At 40.8% G+C, this 18,506-nt stretch overlaps 1 long non-coding RNA gene across 7 annotated transcripts in view; it reads right to left on the reverse strand.

Annotated features, from left to right (window-relative positions):
• Window positions 1–18,506, reverse strand: part of LOC110402786 — a 56,067-nt gene that overhangs the window by 18,034 nt on the left and 19,527 nt on the right. For 3 of the 7 annotated variants that reach the window (XR_002441305.1, XR_002441304.1, XR_002441303.1), the window contains exons 1-3: window positions 7,080–7,315; window positions 6,651–6,744; window positions 209–436 (exon numbers count right to left, since the gene is read on the reverse strand). This is a non-coding gene — a long non-coding RNA (uncharacterized LOC110402786). The other 4 variants (XR_002441302.1, XR_002441300.1, XR_002441301.1 and 1 more) reach the window with 4 other exon arrangements.

The following is an 18,506-nucleotide window of genomic DNA, read 5'->3' on the forward strand; positions in this document are numbered from 1 at the left end:
CAAAATGCAGAACAAACCCAGATGGAAATGCAAACAGTGATCAACCTTCGTTAATAATCTATGCAATGTTTTTATAACAAAAGGTTTGAAATCCAAAAATAAGCTTATCCAAACATATACCAATTGTTTTAAAATTAGTCACCTATCCTTCTGCTTGCATTTTGCAGATATTCAGGTAAATACCCCTTCTCCACTGCCACTACTTTACCTAAAGCAGTAAGCAGTGTCTCTGGAGATGTGATCCACGTAGGCAGGCTGTACCTGGCCCAGCACCTCCATACATGAAGGTTGAGATGCTTCTGTCCACTCTGTTAGAAGTGCCAAGAAATCCAGGGACGCGGAAGGGCATTTTTCCAGACTTGCAATACTTGAGTTCAGCTGCCTCATACATATGGGAGGAAGAAGTATTTCTATGATAGTCTCCAGTCCAGTAAACCTGAAAGCAGAGGATTTACAGCATTTGAGATCAAGAAGCCTTGTGTTTGATCATTTATACCGTGGTTTATGAATGAATGCATTCAGAGCCCAGCTTCAGCACACTCAAATATTCATAGATGCAGCCAAGAACAATACATAGAAAGTTTGTTAGAGACCAGATCCTCTGCTGGGGTACGTCAAATGGTAACTTTGCTGACTTTGGGGGGAAAACAACAGTTTACACAAGCTAAAAATTCAACCCTTTTGCACACTGAGCTTCTCTGTAAACAGTGCTTTAGTACACATCTGTGAGCCAGATAATAAACATTTCACATAAATCACTGGGAGGTTTACAGAGCTCCATACACTCACACAGGTTTTCAGTCATACAGCAGAGGCCAGAAGTCCGCACCCGATTATATCTCAGTAGCTACTAGCTATTATAAATATCAAAGTCACACAAATGTGGACAATTTCTTTAAGCATTGTGTTGTATTTCTGAAGAGCTCTCTGAGACCTCTGCATATTTCAGCCTATGATTCTGGGATGGATATATGAGCCCCATGCTCAAGTACAATTAGATATACCCACTGAGACTTGAAATGTCAAACACAACTGCCAGAACATTGCTCCAGTAAATCAGCAGTTTTCACATCACAGATCACATCACAGATTCCCTGTGATCCTACACCTCATTTTCGTGTGGTTTATCCCAGAATTAGGACAGAAATTGACAGAGCTATAGAAGGAGTCTTTCATAAAGCCCAAACATTTGTGATTTTAGGTTATGTGGAAGTCCTGGTTGTGTGGAACTACCAAGCACACCAACACTTACTGAGGACTTTCCTATGACTGCTGGCGAAGGTGTAATTTAAAAGTGCTGTTATCACAGAAGTTACAAAAATAAAGAGGTGAGGTTTTTCAGGACATAAAAAAATGAGGTAATGGACAACCTCCAACAAAGGAGAGCCTCTGGGAACCCTAGATGACAACAAAGGCAAAAATCTTCAACCTGGTATTAAAACATATAAGTTGGCATTCCCTTATAAAGGATTTTTCATTGATCCAGCGCTACCTACTGGGCTTAAAATGGTAAGTCACATCATCACAACCATGATCCCACCTATCAGCTCTCAGCCTCACATTGCCTTCTTCCAAAAACACTCAGCCATCATCAACATAATAGTCTTTGCCAGAATAAAAATGGCAACCTCACTTCTGTTAAGATAAATTAAAATAATATACAAGTAAAGAAAAAGAATCATTATTTCATCAGCCAAATCCTATGGTGTTTACTGAAGAGGCACCTGAAGTTTTGCTTACAGAAGTATGAAAGGCTTCAGCCCATGCTAAAATCAAATTTTACAACAGTCTAAATTTTAATATAACTTTCATGTCTTAAGTCCATTCAAATGTCCATAGAATAATCATTTAACATAAGAAATTAAGAGGGAAGAATTGTCTTTGTACAAGTTATTTTCTTAAGGACTTGACTATTAATGTTACTGGGTACACCAAACCCTGTGCAACCATGGAAACCATTGCATGGGATCCATTCAGTCCCCACATCTGAAACATGGCCTACGGTTGCTATGAGAAGATATAGCACACCTCCCTCAGCTGCTCCTATTAGGCAGCACTATTTAGGTTCTATTGTGTATTTGTCTCCACTTGATCTCAGCATAAACTGTGTGTGGAACAGAGGTTAAGGAGAAGGGTCTGAGATCTGAAAGCATATCTTCTGGATTAATCTAGGAAATCAGATACTCCTTCACAACAACTCAGGGTTTATTTATGATACTCTAACTGGTATCTGAGAAGATGAAAAAATGTAATCACCAATTTAACTTGGAGAAGTTAGGAAATAATTTATATTCCTGGAGCATATACGTATTTTTTTCCAGCTCATCCTTAGCCTAGACTAGTTGCAGACAGCCTACGGGAATCAGAGAGAAATACTCCAAATACAGTCTGGAATTAAGAAAAAAAATCTACTACAGTGCAGAAAATTGAAAGAAAAATATAGACGCACACTTACTGCAACCTGGTAAACTTAGAAAAAAATAGAGATTAAATGACAGTTAGCATTCTAACTGCAAGACCAACCCCACTAGGAACAAATTAAAAAGAAATCTCAACTTACCATAATAAAGCCTGAAAATCAAGCAGAAGTCTTCTGAAAGGTTTAGGAACTCTCGCAGTTCAGAGAATGTCATCCTCTACCAATGTGAGCCAAGAAAACATCTCCCCCGTGCAAAACATGTAACTTATCTAAACCAATCCTTGCACTTTTGCTTCAAAAGACTGGCCACGGGCTGAGGTGAATCACTAAGTCTTTTTTTGGCAGAAACTTGTGTGAAAAAATGCTATTTTCAAACATGTAGAAAAAAAATCAGGTGAGAAAAACACAATTTCTCCTTTATTAATAACCATTTAGATGCCGGTAATCTCTTCCAAAAAGATAAATTAGTTTAACACAAGACCCTGCACAGCTGGAGAGCAGCCCAGGAAAACCAATCCTCCAGCACCTCAGCACCCCCAGGCACTTGAAGTAGGTTTTAAAGGCCTCAGGATTGCAAGGAGCAGAGAGCGTCCTGCGAGCACAAAACTGCTTCAGGCTCCTCTTTTAAAAGCTACCTTTAAAATGAAATGATCAGAAAGACAGCGTCAGCACATCACCGTGAAACATTCTGTGCAAATGCTGGAAGCCTGAGAGCATCCCTGCACCAGCCCCTCTCCATCCCACTGCAACTCAGCCCTCCTGGAGAGAGATTTCCCATGGCCAACTTGACGAAGGAGGGCCGGGTCTGACACCCCGCAGGACAATCACTCACCTGGGGCATTCCTTCCTTTTTCACCTTTCAGTATCACCAGCTCATTTAAAGCCACATCTACCTTGCGGGATTCACTTTCTTTGGGAACATCGAGCTGTGGTTCAGTCTCAGGAACACGCACCATCTGTCCCCTTCCTGTGCTGATGCCTTTATTCCTTTAGACAAGTTTTGCTGCTTCTACATATTCAAGATGCACCAGAAATATCAGAATATCCAACTTGAGAAAAGCAAGCAGAGCTTCCATCTTTCGAGCCCAGGTGCCTTCAGCATTAATTTCTGTGAACTAAGGCAAGAACAGCCCTTCTGCTTGAAAAGGGCTAAAAAATTGCTTCCAGCTCCGCAGTTTTCAGGAGGAATTTTCCTTCATATTTTAAGGTACCTACAAGAGCGACCTAGTTTCCTCCAGGCTGCTGCAGGTGCTCCTTTCCACACAGAAGCCAGCGGAGCATCTCGCAGGTGCTGTAGGGTGCTACTGCAGCACAGGTCGGCAGTTCATGTGACATGAGTCCAACAGATGGAGATAGCTCCCCTGGCATGCAGGCAGGCTAAGGTCACCCCGCGTGGAGGGGAACACGCTAAAGAGAAACAATGCTTCACAATAAAATCAGGGGAGACTTAAGCTGCCTACCTGAAGCTGTTCAAAAACCCATGTAGCACTGGAAATGCTGAGCTTGTTGTGGAAGCAACTGAAATCACAGAACCTATTAAATAAGTAGCTTGAGTAGTAGATAGCAAAGCATGTTTTTTCCTTCACATTCATTTAGAAGTACCATTATTTAAGAAAACTCAAGCTGTGTGCTCCAAGGACAGATTCATGTTTTATGGAGGGTTTCTACACCCACGAAGGACTTCACCCAAAGCCCAAACTACCAGTGCCACATCCACAGGGATGAGCCTCACTGGTTTATCAGTACTTTCAGCTTTGGGATAATACACATCACAAACACCGCTGTAAGCCACACTGAGGTGGCCCAGCGTTGGTTCTGATCCCCAAGGATTGCTGTGCTCACTCAGGGCTGGTGCTATTTAAGAGACAGCTCCGCTGAAGCTTCTATTTGCAGCATGAAGAAGTGAACGTTACCAGATATAGCCTTAAGGTTTCAGAGTGTGAATTACTGTGGTGACATGCTGAAGCAGAGGGAAATGGCAGTGACCTGCAAGCTACTGCTTGTCAGCATATTAACCCATTCATTCACACAAAGACGCGTGTATCTTGTGGGTAAGATCATACCACACAGGTCACTGGGTGCCCTACTTCAAGTAAGTCTTGAAAATTTTAGTCCACTAAGGCACACGAAGAAAGAATTTCAAGCCATAAAAACCAAGGCAGTAGATTTGAACCAAGGGTTATATTCAACATTCATATATTTTTAATAATAGAGCCATTCTCCTACTTTCTACATCAAACTCATACTGCACAAAACTGAGTAGCTTTCAAAATCTGCATTTATCTACACTGCAGCTACAAATACTGACAGGAAGGCAACATGAAGAATCTCCCATGTTTAGAGGCAGAACAGCCCTTAGCACTACAACAATAGTACTCACGTACTCAAGTAACATGGGAGCTTCTGTTGGCTTTCTGATTTACCCTAAAAACAAGCAGACTTCCTCACAGCAGTCAGTCAGTTTCCGTTCTAAATGGCAAGACCAAAGCTCTACTGAAGACAAAGAAACTTTTTCCTGTTAGATGCAAATTGAACCAAGATTTCAGCCAGCATTAGGCCATTAGATACAAGTGGGATTCAGCCATGCACTTAGATTTTCATGTCTAAGTTACAGTACTCTTGGAATCACACAGATTCCAAACATCACATCACTACGTATGTACTGCAATTGCTACACATGTCCCAAGTTCAAGCAGCTCCTGCTTATATGTCTCCCATGTCCTACATATATCCTTAGGCCCTCAGAGCTATGTGGGTAATAAGGAATATTAGTCACAGTAACTTAAAATTTAGGCCCATACAACTTGGCCTAAAGAGCATCTTATAAATGTGATACATTTACATGTGATAGATGGATGTGATATATTAAATACACCATCTCTTACTGTACTCAAAAATGCTGAAAGCTAGCAATATCAAGATAGATTTATGATTCCCCCATCCTCTGTCTTACTGGTGATGATCAAAAAGGACTGCTCAATTTAGATCATTTAACTTAAATTTTTGTTCAGTTGGCAGTTAATGTATGTTTTAGCGTATTTCTTCTTAGTTCTAGCAAATTGTATAGAAGGAGACAAATCACAAAGTTGCCTGACTGCTTATTGCATCTTTTTCGGAACATGTTGGTATATCTCTATTCTGGAGAATATTTCACAGTTCAGTGACAGAAAATAGTTTGCACTTCATTTGTGCATGTACTAATTTTAGATTAAACAGGACCGCATAAATCCTGCTGAAAAATGGTGCAATTAAGCCAGACCTATTTGGAAAAAGGACAATACGTGGCTGTAATTATAATGACTAAACATTTGGTAACACACTGACTTATTAGTGTGCTAACAGGAATTCGTGCAACATGCTGAGTAGGTCTCTACACGAATAAATCTTAATATTTCCTCAAAAGCCATTAAAAACAATCTTCTATTACATTTGCATTTCTGATCAACTTCTGCAGTGATCTGCTTTATCAAAATGGTCACTTTCATTGTAAGCATAGTACTAAACATGCTCTATACTTCCTGCTAGGGCATGAAGTATCCCCAGTTATTCAGTTGGCTTTATTTCAGAGCAAAACTGTTGCCACGGAATGACTGAATGATTGGCATATACACCAAAGCTCTCAAGTATATCTGTTTCAAGTGACCAGTATCTGTAAAGACTTACAGTGCTTATACTTCCTGATGCCATTGCAGTTTATATGAAATTTTAGATTCCTAAACATTTTGCAATCCCACAGAACTATCATGGTGTTCACCAAAACATCTTGGCTACTAGCACACATGCGTTCCTGTGTACCTATACAAGGCCAAAGAAACTATGCCCACAGTAACCTTGTGATGCCAAATAAAGGAACAGGCTAAATTTAAGTTCATTTTTTCCTCTTTGTAGCCAAATTCATCTGCATTCAAACTTTGCTGTGGAAACCCACATTGTTGTGTAAGCATTCTTGCTTCATGCTGCCTCTCTCTCCTTCTTTACTGTGCTAAGTGATACATGGGAAGGATTTGCACGCTTGAGACCCTCTGTCGGTGCAAGCACTGCCCAAGCAAAGCAAAGGGGCCCAGCCCATCCAAGACACTCCCTGGGGTACGACGGGTCAGCAGTGATGCAAGCTCTCATCTTAGCATTCAGCTAAAGCCACAGCAAACTCATCTCCACAAAATATGAGTTGGAGGCAAGACTGGGCTCAATATGGGATCAGGTCTATATTCAAAGAGCAATATATACATACCAAACGGCCTCTTCAGACACTCTCCTTCTACCAAGTTTTTGTTACAGGTACCATGGATAATGCACTGGGAGATTAATACAGCACTTCCAGTCACCTGTGGAACATTTAAAGGTAAAAATAAGACTGTCTGTAATACTCTTCTGGTCCCCAGTCCTTCTGATTCTCCACTTTACTCTCCAACCCTACATAAAAAAAAATACTTATTTTCATAGTTCTATGCCTTTTACTGAACTAGACCAGAAAATCCCTCTCATCTACAAAGGACTCATTTCCTTCAGAATTAAGACACTGAGTCAGTTGTTTCCTCACATCCAGTGACCTTTCCCTTCTAGCTGGAAGGCTTGATTTTTTCACAGGAGACCACATAATATAAACATAATCAGTCCTTTCATATCATGTAGCTCCTAGCTACAGCAGGGGCTTCCTTACTTTGAGATTTTCCCTTCTGATAACTCCCTCTAAAGGAAGATCCATCCATTGGAGTGGAAAAAAAAGCAAGGGAAAAAAAAAGAAAGAAAAGCCCTTAAATGCTAACATGCATTCACTGCCACTAAATGTGCACCTGTGTCTTGTCATTTGAAAATTAATATAAGCTGAGATATGTGATCCCTTTTGCTAATTAACACAGTCCTCTCAGAGTCCCCTTTCCCCTCACGCTAATTAGCACAGAACAAACCTCACACAGACAAACAGACAAAATAGCCACAGGACTCCACTGTTGAGCAAAGCACTTTCAGGGGGAGAAGGGCAGAGCTCTGTGTCGGTAATTTTAAACACCTGACTGCCTGAAGCATGCAGGTGTGAGAGAAATGTTGACAAAGTGATGCAAGCCTTTAAAAATGCCTGAAAATTTTCAATCCTCGTTAGCAGTATGAATAATTTATCAGCAGCCCTACAGACTGGGGTAGGGACACTCTTGTGTTCTACTGGGCTAGCAGTGAGGTAGGTCAACGACCAAAAAGGAGGAGGGGGACAAAAAGTTTCTGAAAAATTGAAAGCTGCACTCCAAGTATGGTCTTTTCTTGCCAGGGCTTTTACAGAGATATCATAAAGAGACCAGTCCCAGAAGCACAGGGAGTTTCTTCCAACACAGGGAAAGGACTGCTCAAAGCATTTAATGTGCTTTAAAGAGTTGCACTTACTTTAATCTACCTCTTACTTGGTTTAAATAACAGGTATACAGTATATTCAGAATTTAAAAAAAAAATCAGTATTGCTTCTTAAACATTCTCTAAAATGGATTTTAAATTAACTTGAAGAAGTTTGAAAATACTGTAAGGAATAAAAGTTGCTTTTAATCTTTCAAAGCCCAAACTGTAGCGTTACTGTTATCTTCTCTTGCCAAGTGTAAGAAGCGCGCTGGTCTTTAGGCACCCAGCAGTGTTTCCTGGAAAGGCAATGAAAGAGTGGATGGCGAAAGCCTGCCAAAAGGAAAATCAAAGCCATACCTGCAAGCTGCAATACAGTTCTACGAATCCCTTCAGACTTTCCTTTTCATGTGTTTGAAACTGAAACTTTTCAAAATGCTGGCATGCGTCCTTAAAATCATTTTTACTTCTGAAACCCAAACAACTTGAGCGAGGTGGAGGGGAGGAAAAAAAGGGGGAGAGAAGATGGGGTTAAAATGAAGAAGGGAAGAAGCGGCATTAAAGGCAATTGGATTGTCCCGAAGCAGTCTCTTCAGAGGAAAAGAGTCTTAAAATTCAGGAAATCTGTCTAACCCCCTAACCATTCCCACTCAGGCTGCCCCGCAGTCACAGATGTTACTGATTGAGTTAGATAGCAATTCCAAGCTCCCAAAACAGATTCCAAGTGAGAAAATAGGAAAAGTCCTTGGTTGCTATTAGATACGCATTCTGAAATAAAGAGGAGTATGGGCAGGGAGGAATTTGTGGCCTGGATTAGAGGTTCCATGGTAATTAGGGAGCAATGGCAAAGTGCCTCTCGGCTGACCTGTGGAACATGGTGCTGGCTGGGAGCTGCAGTGAAAACTTCTGGATAGATGTCAGGGCTTTTTCTCCTGCTGTGATTTACCGATACATTTACCAGGAATGAAAACAGTACAGGTCTCTGAAAACGTCACAACAGCCTACAGAGATTAGATGAAAAAGTGGAGAATTTAGTAGGGGACACTAAAAGCCTTGTAAATGATGTATTCAGCTGTGCAATTAAATTCTATTGCTGAGTAATTTATTGCATCATCATTGAAAAGCTGAAGGGAAGTTATAAAGTCCTAAGGGACTGAGCAGGACATACCTCTATGCTGTGCCCAAGTGCTCAGCAACTCTCAGACATCTACTGGCTGCACCAGCAATGTGGGAAGAAAAAAGATACACCACGTGCAGGAATAACAACTGTTACTTAAAACAGCTGTAGAAGTCAAGCCACAATGTGCATCAACTGAGCAGATAGGCCCACAGGTCTGTGATATAGGGCAACCACCCCAAGCTATACACAGCCTTCTTGTCCCAGCCCACAAGGCTCATCCTGGGGGAAGCAGGAGGAGATACTGAACAAGGCCATGCAGACCATCTGCTGGAAGAGCTGATGAGAAAATCTGGGACCAGGGAGTCCCAGGCTCTGCCCACTGGCTTGCACAGGGCTTGCACTGTAACCACTGGCTGGTGCTTTTTTGTTCTACTTTATGACAACGAACTGATAGCAAAAGAAGGCCATTCTGCCATGTTCCTCATTTGGTTTTGTACATTTCGATTTAGATTTTGTTTTGCTCTCATAAAAGGTTAATCACAAGCTGTAGGTGCCCTGGCAATTAGCAAAATTCACAGTCCAATTGGAATAAACACCTGGCAACATAACGATCCTCCTGCACAGAAAATGCAAATCAATCTGACCAGCCAATAAATCAAGTGGCAGAATATACCCCATTCTACCCGGCTCCAAATCCCATGCCATCAGGCCTCCTCCAAAGCTGCTATGTACAGATGGTTTTTTACATCATGCCTAGAAGGGTCAAAGATATCTGAGCTGCTTCACACAACTGGGGCTAGGGACAGGCTCCATAGCCACTGGGCATCGGCAAAATATGCTGTTGGCAGCCCTCTCCCTTCTCCAGTGAGAGTCTTTTCTGCCTGCCATGCAGGCAGTTGCAACTCACTCAAAGTGGTGGGTAGTGCTTCTGTTTGGAGTGGGACCAGTATGCACCTTGAAGACAAAGCAGTCTTCCAGCTTTACTACCTCTTTAGCCTCTGAAAGCTATCTTAACTTTACCTGAACATTTCTCAGAGACATCCAAAATGGAAAGTCAAAACCTTGAATGCAATAAGGAAGGGGTTAAACAAAATTTAGTGAATAAAAGGCTCCAAACATTTTCAGGTAATTGTGATCAGCAAGTTAAGCTGAACTCCTCCTGGAAGAAACTATGGCAGAAATCACTGCATGTCTTTCAGACACATTTGCGTGTATTTCACTGTGACCAACACTGTCACAGATAAGACATAATTCCCTTAACAAAGAGTTAACTCAGCACAGGAAGAATAGGTTGGATTACAGATGAATTTCAGGCTACAATGTCAGGAGAAGCATCAGAGTTAGAGGAGCTGCTGTACAGTCTCTGTGGGTAAAACAGCCTCTCTGTAATACATTGTTTCCTTCAAGGCAACAAAAGAAGAGAAATGGATGGAAAATGAAGCAAATATCCTTGACTAATGAAAGACATGAGGGCTGGCAAACTTCAAATGACTCAAAGTTGGAGATGCGAGAGCCCACCCAATATTCATGCATTTTTTTAAAAAATCATCACCAAAATATCCCCTGTGCTTGAATTGAAGTCTTATGCTAGCCAGTCTCCCATTAAATTCCCCATTTTCTGGTTTGGCTCAGAGGGCTGCAGCAAGAGCCCGCACCTCTGCAGTCACGCAACCTGATGGCTGTGAGAAGCATCTTTATCCTCATGACAGGTGAGCTCCTTCCCTTGGCTGTAGACACAACAGAGTGGACTCCTGAAGCCCCCTGAAGTATCAATAACACATTTTTTAAAATGGATGTGCAGTAAGAGTTGGATTTCTGGAGGGGGAACCACTATCAAAGTTATTGGTTCCAGCCTGGTTAACTGAAAGCTCCGTGCAAAACACAAAGTGAGGCAAGATAATACATGGCCACCCACTGATGTAACGAGGAGGAAACACAAAGGCATTAAAGAATACAGACAGAATGTGGTATTTTGGCATTTTTGAAAGGAAATGATTGTTAGACTTTAGGTAAATGTATGTTTTGGTGGGCTCAGAGAAGTGAAGAGGGTTTGCATACACAGGCCTTAGATGGATTGAGAACATACTTCCACAGTGCCAGCCTCCATTGGTGGAGGGGAAGTAAATTTTAATCATTACGTGCACCTTTAGCAAGAGCCCATGACATCATATTTCCAAATATTTTGCAAAAAATAAAGAGGCTGATTCAGTGATGAGTCAGATACTGTTAACTCAAGAAACATTACTGAACTAATTTTATATCAGTTCAACTACTTATTAATAATTATTGGGTGATCTGATATAAATTAGTTAGCATTGCACTAGAAGATGGTTTGGGATATACAGAGTGACTTATGTAGAAGATTGTGTCATGTGTCTCTCTTCTCCACTTTTCATATATTCATTTGGAGAGCCAGGCAGATAATAGAAAAAGTAATTAACAGATTTGGCTTGAAAAATGTTTAGGTATTAGTGTATATTCTAGTAATAAAAACCTATCAGGCTGACCCCAGGAGCTGGATGAAAAATAGGGAGAAAATACTGGAGATACAGCATGAAATTCATTGCATCAATCATTTAAAAGACACCTCTTAGTTTTAGCAGGTGGATAAACTCAGTGAAATACAGGAGAAAGAAGTGAGAAAGGCGGCAATCATGCCTGGCTACTTGCTCTCAGGAAATGACCAAACCACTATGGGAAAGCAAAGTTCTCAACTGGAGAATGATCACTGCCTGGGGACCAGGTCAGCCACACAGATACTGATGACACAAGAGACTTGATAAGTTGGCCAGAAAGTTCTCTTGGTGGAAGCAGTGATTTACCTGCAGACTTGCAAGTGCTGGAGTCAGCCTGAGGCAGGCTGTGGCAGGGAAATCTGGCTGTGGGTTGTTTGTCCTCCTGACGAGGTAATTTCTTCTGTGGCACAAATAGACTCAGAGTATTACATGAGATCAAAAACAGAAGGAAGCTGGCACTGTTAGTGATTATTTATTACCTATTTATTAGCAGGTAATGGCGACCTGCAGGCTATACTGAAGAAATGCATTCTTCTCACTCGTAAATTACCACCAGTTTTGACTTCTGCCACTGAGCCTCAGAAATCTGTCTTGCATTGGTCAGTCTGGCCACCAGATTAGGTTCTTAGCTGCTGCTGAGGAAATGGCTGTGTTGGAGGAACGTGAGTTATTAAACCAAAAAGTGCATCAGTAGTGTATGAACACAAAGGCCATTCAAGCATCTCTGCTTCCTACATCACAGAGCTGGTGTTCAAGTACCTAGCAAAAAAGCAGCAATTTCCGCACAATTGCTGTTATTCCAGAATAAAACTTGAAAAGAAACCAACCAACCAACCATCATTTGACCACTTCAAATTTATAGGAATGCCAAAAATTCATCACTCCTTGAATAGACCCAGGTGGGCTAGCAGCTGATGGCAAATGTTCCTGCTCAAAAGCCTTCGTATTTTTTCTTGCAATGCAATGACAGGTCCTGGTTACATTCCCTTCATTCTAGATCCCCAGGACTGCCAAGCCTTTCCTTCCCCTGCCTTTCCAAACCTGGCATCCTCCAAGCAAACGTCTGTGTTTCAAGGCCCCATGCTTCTTCCCCGGGCTGTCCCTATATCATAAGCTATACAAACAGGAAGCATAGATGAGCTCATTTGGTGTAAACCAGAGCACAAGAGAGAGTGACAAACAACAAGCGGGGTAAGAGGGAGACTGTGAAACCAAAGCAAATAAAATTAGATCACATAGCTGTATAACTGAGCCGGTCCCTGTTTCCAAATCTTATCAAGGGACTACTTTCAAATGTAATTATAGCGAATTATAGCTAGTGATGCCAACCTACACACCACTGCTTATAGGCATAGCAGAAACTGGTCTCAGAGAGACTCTGGAAGGGAAGAGGGAAATAGCCAGAGGATTTCTGGGAACACAAGTACACCCAGGCTTTAAAATGCCCCATGAATCCTTTACCTGATCTAATAACTGAAACAGAGTTCAATGATGTCTGTAGGGACAAGTTCACAGGATCTCAAATCTTAGGAAGATCCCTCTTTTGGTAAGACCCAGTACTCTCCTATCCTACAAACACCTCAGGCTTCTTCTTTTTAGCTGTTTTTACTACGGGTGCCCAGGTTGTGCATGTTAACAGAGAAGCTGTTCAGGGATATAAAGGGGAGAAGTAGGCTGCAGGTATTTTCTCCACTCAAAAGCAGGGTAGATGAACCCTAGGAAGAATATCTACACAGACAGCATGAGACAGGTCAAATTCTGCTGGTTAATGGTCTCAACAAATAATAGGATTGTATTTCATTATAACACAAGCTGTTCTGCAAGGTAAAAGGTCTTTTGAGATTTGTTGCAGAACTGCACAGATCACCTTATCTGTTCCTACGAGAGTGATTCAATTTGTTGTAGTGCGTCACTGATTCAAGGCCAGAACTTTGCTAACCCTAAGTGCTGTATGATTAACAGCCTCTTCCTCCAACAAACTGCTGGTTTGCACTCTGCAACAAACTTCTCCTCTTTGCAAAATTTGGTCTAATGTTTGTTGCAGAGCTTCATATTTTGCATAGGATTTTGCTTCAGGGAAATTGAGTTTCCAGTATCTATCTCATTTCGGTGCAATTAGAAGAGAAAATCTGATTTTCTTTAAATTCAAGGTAGATCACATTTCAAGTATCACCGTGAAAGAAATGTCCAGCAACTCACATTTTGATTTATGACTACTCCTTTCAGAACAATTACTATTTATACATTCATTTATCGTGCCTCTTGGTGTCATATTTTTGGCAAAGTCACCGGACAATGTAGTGTGTCCCAATTCTCCCTCCATCAGAAAACATTTAGCCGAATTGCCTTTTAATAACGATACTCCCTTTTAATTTTGCAAAATGAGAACGTGGATTGTACCACTTTACTCAGCTTTTCCTTTGATTAATGGGAATGCATTTCTGCATTCAGAGAATGAGGCTTCATGCATTATGGCCTGAAACAATTCCAATATGAAGTTTCAAGTATAAAAACCCCAGGGAACTTACAATGTATTGCTTTAAGGTAGGTTTGGGGAGAATTGAAAGATAAGACAGTGGAAAGGTGGAGGAAGAGATTCTGCTGGAAACAAGGCTGTTTATGGGAACCAAGTCAGTGCCTGGATGTATGCATTGCTTGGATAAGGACTGGAGAAGAAAATAAAGACACTGCTGATAATGATAATAGATGATTCTGTTTGCTGCTGTCTTCCATCATAGAGGAATAGCATAGGCCAACAGTTAAACATCATCTATTTTAATTAGTATTTAAAGCATTTAGTTATCTATGTAGTAAGAAACTGCAACAAAACTATGTCAGGCTGGAATGCAAAGGGGGAGTTGTGGAAGGCAAAGCAATCTGATCTGTGCTCAGAGCCGTGGCCTCCCTTCAGATACCTAACCGCTTACATCCTAAATTCCAGCTGACATTTTAAAAGGAAAAAAAAAATGAAGGGGAGGACAAAAACAACTGATATGAAGAAATTAATTCTCTGGTCCTCGACTTTTCAATGGGCCAACTTTCGGACTTAAGCAGACTTACATGCTGGCACAAATGCACACTGGTCAAGCAGTGTATGAATGGACTGCTAAACGTTTATGAACTTCTACAGGGTATTCACTATTCGAAGTGTGAGATACTAACCACTTAATTTATTTTTAAAACATTGACTATTTGTGAGCTTAATTCAAGCACTACTTCCACTTATATCTTCTGGGGGATGGATGGGAACCACAGCCAAGTGCAGCCTCCATCTGTCCCTTCCTTCAGACCAGGCATGCTCCCCTCCTAAAAGATAAAGCTTCCTAAATGCTCATGGCATCAATATCACATGTGAGAGCATTCAACAGGACCAGGACTCACTTGCTCTTCCCCACACCCACTAGTCTGGACATGCACCCCGTGTACCCGGTGCTTGGGTCTCAAACGGGGGGTCCCAGTGCTCTCAGCACTGCCCTGTGGTGAGTTGTCTTTATGGATCGGTGGTTCAGTTTTGACCAGATTGCTTCACTTTGTTTTGAATGGTGAGCTTCCCTAACTAATGGCCATGTTTTCAGCAAGCCTAGAAAAAACTGGAACTACACTTCTGAGTGCAAAGCTGCTCTGAACAGCTTGCCCAGAAGTAGAGCTACTGAAAATGTTTACACATGTAATTTTATTGCAAGTAGATACACAACAGTGTCTTTATTGATTACTTTCCCAGTTACGGAAGTGTCTCACTATTTCAACCCCCCAGCTCAACCTGCAACCTTTCCAGTTCTATCATGCACCATTTAAAGCTGTTCTAATATTAGCAACTCTTTATTTCCACAACCTGGATTTTCCATATTTTCATCCCTGCGACCAGCAGAAAGCTCACTGCCAAATAACAATGAGCTCATCTCAAACGCTATTGCAGCCAGTGCCAGGTGAACAAATTGTCTATTATTAGACTTTTTCATGCACCAAGAGCTTTTGTTCCCTCCTTGCCTGTCTTAACACCTGCTGTTGCAATGTGTATCAACTTTCAGAACATCGTTCACACTACCAACAGAACATAAAATGTACTGGGGAAATTGCTCATACAAGAAGTGATTAAGTTTTGTAAAGAGAGCTTTGTTGAGTAAAAAGGAAAAAAAATAAGGCATGTGGCGATGGGACTGGAGTAATTATGAATATAAATAAAAAATCTGCACTAAATTGATGCAACAAAAAGTTAGACGTTCAATGGCAGTAAATTCATTCAGTGGCATTCAGGAAAACACGAATAGTTGTGAGAAATGAATCTGTATTAGTAGTAGTAGTAATAGGAATTTTTTTCCTTCAGTGAGTTTCACACAAATATAGAGTGTTTGACTGGTGTGTGAAAGCGTTGATGGGATTGTGTGGGTTGGGCATATGGAAAAGGTGTAACCCAAACCCAGCAGCTTAAAAAACACATATATAGATATTTAAAAATATTTAGTAGTGTGATCCAAGCGTTAGAGAAGGAAATTATAATTAACAGGTTATAAGGTATGTTACGAAGAGGTCCGGCTTGTGCTGGAACAAGAACAGTCATTGCTCATGGTATGGAAATGGACTGCTGTTCCTATGTGAAATGGTATTTTTTTGCTTTTCACTTTTTTTATTCTGTCAAGAAAATCATAATTAAAAGGTTGCTTTTACAAACAGGAAATACAGAATTGGAAAGAGCAACGTGACCTGTGGCTGAAGTGTGAGCAGAGGCAACCCATCAGGGCAGACAAAATTCCTGTCTGTGGCTGAATTCCTTTTCCTCTCAGCAACTCAGCAACGTGCACTTATGATAAAATAAAATTCCTCTTTATCCACCTTTCAGCTGCCATATCTATCTAGATTGGAAACATTTCTGGCCAAGAACCATCTCTCCCTGTGTATTCATCCTATGTGTAGCACATGGGGACTCGAGGTTCAATTGCACACACAGTACACAACGAAGACATCTACAGGAATTGAAATCCAGAAGTTTTTGTTACTTGTTACTATGGAACAAATTCTGACCTTGGTTTAGTATCTCAATCAGAAAGCTAACAAAGGCCAACTCCTACAAAATCAGAGCTCAAGTTTCAGATGACTTATTAAATACTCAAATAACAAGTAAGTTTTCCATACAAATGAATAACCCCTATACATAATACAGTTTATCTGGCTTTTCTTTTCTCTTCCTCCTTCCCTTCTCCCACCTCCCCCAAATCACACACTACAAGGATACACATGAACAGCATCTCCTGGACGGGACACAGCCACATAAGTTCATGCTTCTATGGAAAGTATTGCATGGTTCTGGCTGCATTTGGATTATATCATTCTCAGATTGAAATTGAGGAGAGAGGATTCATTATTGACTTTTCATGTTGCTTATTTAAAAAATATGACCAGTCAAAGAAGTTATGAAAAAATATTACTTACAAGAAACAGAAGGACACTGAGCAGACTCAGCAGAAGGATTTGCTCTACTGAAATAGTAAGTCCAAATGCATCTGCTAAAAAAGAAAAAAAAAAAACCACAAAAAATCAACACAAAGTTTCTTAGGGTGTCAATCAGAATTATTTAAACTTACTCTCTGTTACCTGCTGTTATCACCAGCTTGGCACGTGGCTCAGCCTCCTGTCCTGTCCCTGGCCAGACCTCTGGAACCACAGCAGGAGAGGCAAGTTCACCACGGCGACTGGCTGTCATCCAGAGACACTCATGTAGCATTCTCTGCTTCAAGTTATCTAAGTCTCCTTTGCATCCACTTTCTTCTTTCAAGAGATATAAAACAGTCATGGGTGTGAGGGAGTGAGAGATGCAAGCCACTCTTTTCAAAACTGAGCAAAAAAGTATAAGTTGAGACTATTCTAAGAAATCAGCAGGTAGGACCTGCAGTAGGACACTGCTCTGCTCAGCTTTCCCAAAGATCTACACAAAATGTGGAATGCTAACTTTGACATATTATAACATCATAAATCAATTAATAGAAAAGCAAAATACTAAAGAGACAAATAAAGACGTAGATACACAATAGGGGAAAAACCAGAGGAAGAAGTTTCACTTAGGTGGACCAGAGTTTGCACGAGCTTATGCAATTAAAAAAAGAAAAAGTTTGGAAAAAAACAATCATCCATGCAAAAATCTGTTGAGTGCACATCATGAAGTCTTGCTGTTAGACATAATAATCCCTCTTTTTGTGCGAGATTTATTCTGAGCATTTGTTATTACACCTCTGAACATAAACAAAACACATATAAGCTAATAGGCAGGACAATTCACTCATGTAGATCATTCAAAATGGATTTGACGTGGTCCCTTGTATCAGATGGCCAAGCACATCTTTCTTGCAAGATCTTTTAACACGTTGTATATCCATCAGCACAAAAGAGACATTTCTGCCTCTGGTGTTTGCACGCTGCTGTCACATGACCGCTGTAAAATAGGTTCAAGGGGCTCATGAATCTGCCTTAGCCACCAAAGATAAACAAATCTGGAACTCATTAGTCTTCACACGGCAGTGTTTTGGCACACAGAGGAAAAGGAGTTATCAAGACTAAATTCAGAAAGGTTGATATATGTATCTACATCTCAAAATGTCTGTTAAACTGCCAACATGCTTCACATAGTCCCTGTGAGGTTTGTATTTTTTCCTGCATTGTTTAAGCTGTCAAATGTTAATGTGTTTCTGGCTTAATTTATTACACTGATATGACAAGTTATGAGCAAATGTATTCTTGTTTACTACTGTTAATATTTTGGTTATACTCATTAAGAGCAGTTTTAAGATTAGTCTTTTTTGTTATTTTGCATAGTAGAAAAGAAACAAAAGTCTTTACGAAGGACTGCATCTCACTTCAGCTTACAGCACAGGCTTTTAAAAATAACTTGTCCAATTAACTATTACAGCATCACCAGGGACTGGGATGAATCCCAACTAAGGGGTCTCCCAGAGCCTGCCAGATAAACGAACTGTCTGACCGCTTGTGGGATGTCCCACGTATAGGAGAGATGAATGTTTGCACTTAGGAAAAATCCAGAACGTGCTCTTAAGCCAGGTAGAGTGGCTCTCAGCATAGCAGGAAACTGAGATTCATGTAATTTGCTTTAATGTGGGCAGGACCATTCTCTCCAATATCAGGG

Source organism: Numida meleagris, chromosome 7, assembly GCF_002078875.1.
Source record: "Numida meleagris isolate 19003 breed g44 Domestic line chromosome 7, NumMel1.0, whole genome shotgun sequence".
NCBI classification, from domain to species: domain Eukaryota; kingdom Metazoa; phylum Chordata; class Aves; order Galliformes; family Numididae; genus Numida; species Numida meleagris.